This window comes from Artibeus jamaicensis, unplaced genomic scaffold, assembly GCF_021234435.1.
Source record: "Artibeus jamaicensis isolate MK-2021 breed Jamaican fruit bat unplaced genomic scaffold, CSHL_Jam_final scaffold_916, whole genome shotgun sequence".
Taxonomy (NCBI): Eukaryota; Metazoa; Chordata; class Mammalia; order Chiroptera; family Phyllostomidae; genus Artibeus; species Artibeus jamaicensis.
In genome coordinates this window covers 47,334,348-47,342,868 of record NW_026522059.1, presented here as the reverse complement: position 1 = coordinate 47,342,868, position 8,521 = coordinate 47,334,348, and the positions used below count along the sequence as shown (strand labels likewise).

Here is an 8,521-nt window from a genome sequence, read left to right as displayed (position 1 = left end):
TTTAGATGTTGGACACCAGTGCTGCTTATTGTCCAATGCTTGAAAAGACTTGCATCATATGTTGTGTAGTTTTAAAGAGGTTTACAGTGAGAGGGCAAGTATCTTGATTATTGAATTTTGTCATGAATAACAGAATATTGACAGAATATTTTCATATCATTTTAATTCTTTAATATTTTTAAGCATTTTTAATTTGTATTTTAATTGTTGTTCAAGTACGGTTTTCTTCCTCTTATCCCCATCCCAGCCCACCCCCCGACCCTCCCCACCTCCCTCCCGTTTCCACCCCTCTTTGTTATTGTCCATGTGTCCTTTATACTAGTTCTTGCAAACCAATCACCCTTTTCCCCTGAAATTCCCTCCCCTCTCCTTCTGGTAATTGTCAGCCTATTCTCAATCTCAGTGTCTTTGGTTATATTTTCCTTGTTTGTTTGTTTTGTTGATTAGGTTCCTGTTAAAGTTGAGATCATATGGTATTTGTCTTTCACTGCTTGGCTTATTTCACTCAGCATAATGCTTTCCAGTTCCATCCATGGTGTTGCAAAGGGTAGGAGTTTCTTCTTTCTTTCTGCTGCATAGAATTCTATTGTGTAAATGTACCATAGTTTTTGGATCCATTCATTCACTGATGAGCACCTACGTTGCTTCCGGCACTTGGCTATTGTAAATTATGCTGCTAAGAACATTGGGGGGCATAGGTTCTTTTGGATTGGTGTTTCAGGGTTCTTGGGATGTAATTCTAGCAGTGGAATTGCTGTGTCAAAAGGCAGATCCATTTTTAGTTTTCTGAGAAAATTCTATACTGTTTTCCACAGTTGTTGTACAAGTCAGCAATCCCACCAATGGTGCACTGGGGTTCCCTTTTCTCCACAACCTCTCCAACACTTGCTGTTTGTTATTTTGTTTATATGGTCATTCTCACCTGTGTGAAGTGGTATCTTATTGTGGTTTTAATTTACATCTCTCTGATAGCTCGTGATGCAGAGCATCTTTTCATATGTCTCTGGATCCTCTGTATGTCCTCCTTGGAGAAGTGTCTGTTGAAGTGCTTTGCCCACTTTTTAATTCAGTTGCTTTTCTTCTTAGAGTGGGGTTGTGTGAGTTCTTTATATATTTTGGAAATTAAACCCTTGTCTGAGGTATCATTGGCAAATATGTTTTCCCATACAGTTTGTTCTCTTTTTACTTGAATATTGTTTTCCTTAGCTGTACAGAAGTTGTTTATTTTGATGAGATCCCATTTGTTTATTCTTTCCTTGATATCCCTTGCTCTAGGGGACATATGAGTGAAAATACTGCCGTGTGAAATATGTGAGATTTTCCTACCTATGTTCTCCTCTAGGACGTTCATGGTGTCATGACTTATATTTAAATCTTTTATCCACCTTGAATTTATTTTTGTGTATGGTGTAAGTTGGTGCTCGAGTTTCATCTTTTTCCATATAGCTGTCCAGCTCTCCCAACACCATTTGTTGAAGAGGCTAGTTTTACTCCATTTTATGTTGCTGCCCCCTTTGTCAAATACTAATTGACCATGGAGGCTTGGGTTTCTTTCTGGGCTCTCTGTTCTGTTCCACTGGTTCATGTTTCTGTTTTTATGCCATTACCAGGCTGTTTTGATTACAGTGGCCTTGTAATACAGTTTGGTATCAGGTATTGTGATCCCTCCTGCTTTGTTCTTCTTTCTCAAAATTGCAGCAGCTATTCAGGGTAGTTTATGGTTCCATATAAATTTTTGAAGTGTTTGTTCTATGTCTGCAAAGTATGTCATTGGTACTTTAATAGGTATTGCATTGAATCTGTAAATTGCTTTGAGTAGTACAGGCATTTTGATGTTAATTCTTCCAATCCATGAACAAGGTATGTGTTTCCATTTGTTTGTGTCTTCCTTGATTTCTTTCTTCAGTGTTATGTAGTTTTCTGCATATAGGTGTTTTATCTCCTCGGCTAGGTTTACTCCTAGGTATTTTGTTTTTCTTATTGCCATATCAAATAATATTTTTTGTTCTGATTTCTGTTTCTGATATTTTATTGTTGGTATACAAAAATGCCTTTGATTTTGGGATATTGACTTTGTATCCCACTGTTTTGCCAAATTCATTTATTAGGTCAAGCAGTTTTTTTGGTGGAGTCTATAGGATTTTCTATGTACACTCTCATGTCATCTGCAAACAATGACAGTTTTGTTTCCTCCTTCCTGATTTGGATGCCTTTTATTTCCTTTTCTTGTTAATTGCTGTGGCTAAAACTCCTAATAATATGTTGAATAGAAGTGGTGGAAGTGGACAACCTTGTCTTGCTCCTGATCTTAGTAGAAAAGCTTTTAGTTTTTGCCCATTGAGTATGATGTTGGCTGTAGACTTCTCATATATGGCCTTTGGGTTAAAGTATTTTTTATTGATTATACTATTACATTTTTCCCAATTTTCTCTCCTTTATCCCTTCTTCACCCTGTACCCCCAATTCTCCAACATCCCCCCTTAGTTCATGTCCATGGGTTGTACATAAATGTTCTTTTTTTTTCCTGCCCAGATGTTTCTTTCTAATGAATTGACCATTATATTTCCTAAGCTCTGAAATGGCCAACAGACCATAGAAAGACATTGCTTTAGGCTACTGCTTGAAACCAGCAGCTTCAGCCAACTGCTGGCCTTGATTCAGGGCCAACATAAATGTTTTTTGAGTTCTCTGTTTTCTATGCCATTTTCAACCTCTCCCCATCTATTTTATGCCTACTAATTATGCTTCTTCTTCCCTTTACCTTTTCTTCCCTATTCCTCCTTTCTCCCATCCCACTGAAATCTCTGCATGTGATGTCCATTTCTCTGTTACTGTTCTATGAAGGAGCCAGGGAAATGAGGAAGTAATTGTTCTCAATTTTAGCTGCTCGCTTGACCATAAAGACAGGGTGCACTTAAAGGAGGTACAGAGCCGATTGTGTTAAGTCAGCTCCTGGAACGCCAAGTGGGGGGGGGGGGGGGGGGGGTAAAAAGACCACAACCACAGCATGAGGTTTAAGAGCCAATCAGCCATACTATCACGAGCTGTCCACGAGCTCTAGTAACCAGTCCTTGGTCAGATCACGCACCTTAGTATAGCCCCTGAGCCAATAGCTAACTGCCACCTTCTGCTTCTGGAAGTTGCTTGCTTGCTCGCCTCTATAAGAACCCTAGTCTGTAAGCGTTCAGCGCGACTCTCATTTGCAGCCATTTTGGCACTCGTGTGTCTCCAGAGGCACCCCGAGAGTTCGCCCCTGCGCAGGTAAAACTTTGAAACTTTGGCCAATAAAACACCTCTGACTACCCAGAAGTCTCCGACCCTTCTTGCTTGCAAGGACGGGATGTAACATTCTAGTTATTTGCTTAGTTTTTATTTTCATTGTTTTTCTTTTCTTTTAGTTTCATTTGCTGATAATTGTGAGTTTGTTGGCATTTTGCTGTTCATATTTTTTATGTTCTTTTCTTATATAAGTCCCTTTAACATTTCATACAATGATGGCTTGGTGATGATGAACTCCTTTACCTTTACGTCTTTATCTGGGAAGCACTTTATCTACCCTTCCGTTCTAAATGATAGCTTTGCTGGATAGATTAATCTTGGATGTAGGTCCTCACTTTTCATAACTTTGAATATTTCTTTCCAGCCCCTTCTTGCCTGTTAGGTTTCTTTTGAGAAATCAGCTGATAGTCTAATGGGAACTCCTTTTTAGGTAACTGCCTCCTTTTCTCTAGCTGCTTTTAAGATTGTCTTCTTATCTTTAATCTTGGGTAACTTAATGATGATGTGCCTTGGTGTGTTCCTCTTTGGATCTAACTCCTTTGGGACTCTCGGGGCTTCCTGAACTTCTTGGAAGTCTATTTCCTTCACCAGATTGGGAAAGTTTTACTTCATTATTTATTCAAATAAGTTTTAAATTTCTCACTATTGTTCTTCTCCTTCTGGTACCCATGTAATTCAGATATTGGAAACTTTAAGGCTGTCCCAGAGGTTCATAAGTCTCCCTTCATTTTTTTTAATTCTTGTTTCTTCATTCTGTTCCAGTTGGATGTTCATTTTCCCCTTTTGTTCCAAATCAGTGCTTTGAGTCCTGATTTTTTTCCCTGTCACTTTGTTCCCTGAGTATTTTGCTTTATTTCACTTTGGGTATCTTTCATTTGTGCTTTCATTTTTTACCAAGCTCAGTCAGTCCTGTGAGCATTTTTATTACCAGGGTTTTAAATTCTCCATCAGGTAGGTTGGCTATCTTCTCATCACTTAGCTCTCTTTCTGGAGTTTTGCTCTGTTCTTTCATTTGGGCCCTATTTCTTTGCCTGGTGCACCCATTAACTTGTAAGGGTGCATGGCCCTACTTATTCACCAGGGCAGGGCAACCCTCTTTGCTGCGCTGTGGCACTGCCTGTGGGAAAGGGCCAGAGAGAGAACAATGCAGCTTGCCTGCTCAGCTCTAGCCCACTTTTCAACGCAGTCTTGTGTAAGGCTGGGAGCTTCTCCCACCATGACAAGTGCCACAGTCCACAGTTAGCTCTGAGTCTCAGTTTTGCCTTCAGTCAGCCACCTTGCCTACCAGTCTGGTTGTTCTGTTTGACTGTTTCTTTAATTTCATGGTTGTTGGAGTTATATGCAATTTGATTTTCTGGCACTTCTGGTTGTTTATGAATTTTAGATTGTTTGTTATCCTCCTTTTGATTGTATGAGGAAATGAAGGGTTTCTGCCTATGCGTCCATCTTGGCTGGAACTCATTGTTTAATATTTATTGATTAAACTAAACAATTTGACTTGAGTCATTTGATGTGAGTCTTATATAAAGAGTAGAAATTCTTCAGGCCTACTCAGAGTGTGAAGAGCCTTTGCGCCCAAGGAATACTTCCTATACTCCAATCATGTTTATTGGAATATCTCCATCTAATTCTTCACAACTACTCCCTGAGGCCTGCATTGTTGTCTATATCCATTAAATGAGAAAGTGGGACTCAGAGAAGTTAGGTGTTTTGCCAAATGTTATTCAACCAATGAGAAGTAAAGCTCAGTGATCAGACCCCAGGGCCAGCTTTACCTCTCAACAAGCCTTTGAGGCAGGTTCAAACACATCTGAATTTTTTATAGCTCATGGCAGGTTTCAAAGGTTTAGGTTAACAACCTGAACAAACTACCAAGGCAATAAGTGTTTGACCCAGGTCCTTCTGTCTTCACATATGGATGATATCAGATAGAATGATTATCAAATAAAGCCCACTTCCATTCTATAGTCTCAAGTCAAGAGAATTATTTTGTTTATTCAGTTTATAAAAACATGTCCACATCTGTGACTGGAGTGAGATTTCAGAATCTCTTTGCAACTAATGCCACTGATACATGATTAAGGCAAAATGTGTTCCAGGAGTGTTTTATTAAACCATGTTGTTAATATTGTAGGTGGGTAAAGTGATGCATCGATGGCATTTCAATATATTTCTTTGATTACTTGTTATCATTCTTATGGTTTCATAATAAAGAACATAGTCTAGACAGCAGCTGAAAAACACACCCCCCCACACACGCACCAGAATTCAGGGCTTGATTGAAAAAGCAGTCGTAGCCCATGAGCATTCGTCATTTACTTATCACTGTGACATATTCCAGGGAGACAGAGATTACACTGCCAGCTCCATATCCCTTGTTCCACAAACTTCTTACTGAGCACATCAACTAAAGAAATATTACAGTATTGTGGAAGGCCACATCTATCTGTTAATAGCATCAGGCTAGAATATTGTCTGATAGGGATAAAAGAAAAATAAATAGAGATGAGAAGTTTGTGAATTGTCTTTCTTCTGGGATGTGAGTACAACCATCCATTGGTGATGAGCTTCACTTCCTTGCTGCTGGGTTGCTCCAAATAAAGAATGTGTCCTGTATGTCACTTGGCACTAAGTTTAAAGCAGACAGTAAACTTTAACAAGAAACATAAACACATCTGAATTTTTTATAGCTCATGGCTTGGGAGGGGGAAAACATGGATCATAAGAAAACCAAATTATTTTAAGATTTGTTCAAAAAAGTACCGTGCAGGTCATGCCCTGAGTTTAATGTAGACTTGGCAGCATTTCCTATGGATTTTCCAGAAGAAATCTGTGCAGGGTTCTGGATGTCAGGATGGTCTGAGACACTATAATAGCTTAACCTTCAAAGAAAGACTCAAACTTGTAAAGAATATTTCACTTAGTAAGTTACTAAAATGGAGAGGCCAAAACATATATTTTGAAAAGACTTTATAGCAATAAAAAGGGTGTGCAGGATAACCCAGTAACTAATGCAATAATTTTATCAAAAGCAGCTCAGTTCTTCCACCTTCTGCACATTATTTTCTGAAGTAAAAGAAAGTAAAAATGTCTACATGGACAAAAGATTAACAATCGTACATGGGTGATGGTCCTCATATCATTGAGGACAGGCTTTTGCTAAAAAAGTTGCCTCTCTCCCCCTCCAGGTGTCATAGTTCATTAGGCCCTGCTACTCTTACTGACTTGTAGCCAACATTTCCAATATTGCTCTGATAGCTGTATTTATTATATACCATGTATTTTTTTTAGTCATCTACAATAAGCAGGCACTCTGGAGATAGCCAAGGGAGCAACACAGATGGGTTCATAGTCAAAATGAGTATCTCAGTTCAGTCAGATGCACTTCAGTTCACTGGGATGGGCAAGTACAAAGACCTGTGGGTGCACAGAGACTGCACAGACTAATGGTGCCCCCAGGGCTGGGAATGAGGTTCGTGGGCAAAATGCCATAGGAAGTTATTTAAGTTGGGTCTTGAACAACAATGAAAATTCTTCACGTTTATGGGAAAATATCACCAGCCCATTCCCATTCCCATGGGAAAAGTCCTCCCATCTTTGTGTTCTTTTCATGGAGAGATGGTGATGGGCTGTCCACAGTCATCTTGGTGCTCATTTTACCTCCTCTTCTCCACGGATATATCCTTGGAATAGGAAGGATGAAGTTTAAGCACTGTGAGACAGCTGGGTTCCCCACAGCCACGGGGGTGCTTTGCAGGCCACAGGCTGAGGACACAGCTCCTTAGATTACTCAGACATTTTCAGCTCACTGAGGTGTCTGCCAGATGGAACCTTTGGTCAATTTACTTGTAAGAAAGATGAATGAGGAAACAAAGCCCTGGGAGCAGTGGTGGGAGACAGGGCAGAGGTGAGGGGTGGAGGGATAGAAAACAGCATTAATCAGTCCTCAGGCTCCTTGCACTTACAGCTCCCTTTGTCTGTGGTGCTCCTCCCCTGGGTTTCTTCAAGGCAAACTCCTTCGCATCCTTGGCTTCAGCCTCAGAAGAGCCTTCCCTGACCAACAGCACTCCCTCTATGTCCATAAATTGGTCCTCACCCATAACCTGCTTCAACCGTAATATTTTATTTTTTTAATTTAATTTTTACTTTTTCATGCTGTTACCGTTGTTCTTGCTTTTGTCTCCCTTTCCCCACCTCCACCCAGCCCCAACCTCTCCCTTCTCCAATTCCCATCTTGTTGCCAGTGTCCCTGGGTTATGCTTAAATGTTCTTTGATTAAACCCTTCACAGTCTTTCATTCCACCCCCCCACCTCCTTTCGTACAGCTGTCTGTCTGTTTTATGTCAAGCTTCTGTTACTCTTTTGTCATTGGTTTATTGTGTTCATTATATTCCACATATAAGTGAGATCATGCGTTTTTTTTTTTCACTGACTGGCTTCATTCACTTGGCATAATTTTTTCCAGGTCCATCCATGCTGTTGCAAAATGTAAAAGTTTCTTCTTTTTTACTGCTGTGTAGTATTCCATCATGTAAATGTACCCTAGCCTTTGTATCCACTCATCTACTAATGGGCACTTAGGCTGTTTCCCAATCTTGGCTATTGTAAACAGCTCTGCTATAAACGTAATGGTGTACATACTTTTTGGTATTGGTGTTTCATGATCCTTGGGGTATATTCCCAGAAGTAGAATCACTGGGTCGAAAGGGAGTTTCATGTTTAATTTTTTAAAGATGCTTCATATTGTTTTCCACAGTGACTGCTCCAGTCTGCATTCTCACCAATGGTGCACTAGGGTTCTCTTTTCTCCACATCCTCACCAACACTTATTGTTTGTTGACTTATTGATGATAGCCATTCTGACAGGTGTAAGGTGATATCTTATTAAGGTTTTAATTTTCATTTCTCTGGATATTATCATTTTATAATGATCTTCATTTTTATAGATTGTTACTTTCAGTCTGTGTCTCCCATTAGGTTATAAATTCCTAGGGGCAGAACTATTGTGTCTTCTTCACTGCTAAACATGCAGTTTCTAGGAAAGTGTCTCACATAGTAGGGGGTGCAGTTGATACTTGATATATGGTGTAATCGAATGAAACAGGCAGTGGCCTAAGAACTTCAGGCCCCCTGCCAAGCACACTGGAGGGGCCTTTGCAGGTGAGGAGATCCTACAATGAATTTCTATCCCCAACGTACCTCACTGCTTCATATGCTCTGAAATATAAGTTACATAAATATT

General features: G+C 39.8%; 1 non-coding gene across 1 annotated transcript; it reads right to left on the bottom strand.

Annotated features, from left to right (window-relative positions):
* Positions 1–2,530: 2,530 nt before the first annotated feature.
* LOC119051508 (small nucleolar RNA SNORA2/SNORA34 family) lies at positions 2,531–2,667 on the bottom strand. The gene has a single exon (XR_005082929.1). It is a non-coding gene; the product is annotated as a small nucleolar RNA SNORA2/SNORA34 family (small nucleolar RNA).
* Between the last annotated feature and the right edge of the window lie 5,854 nt (positions 2,668–8,521).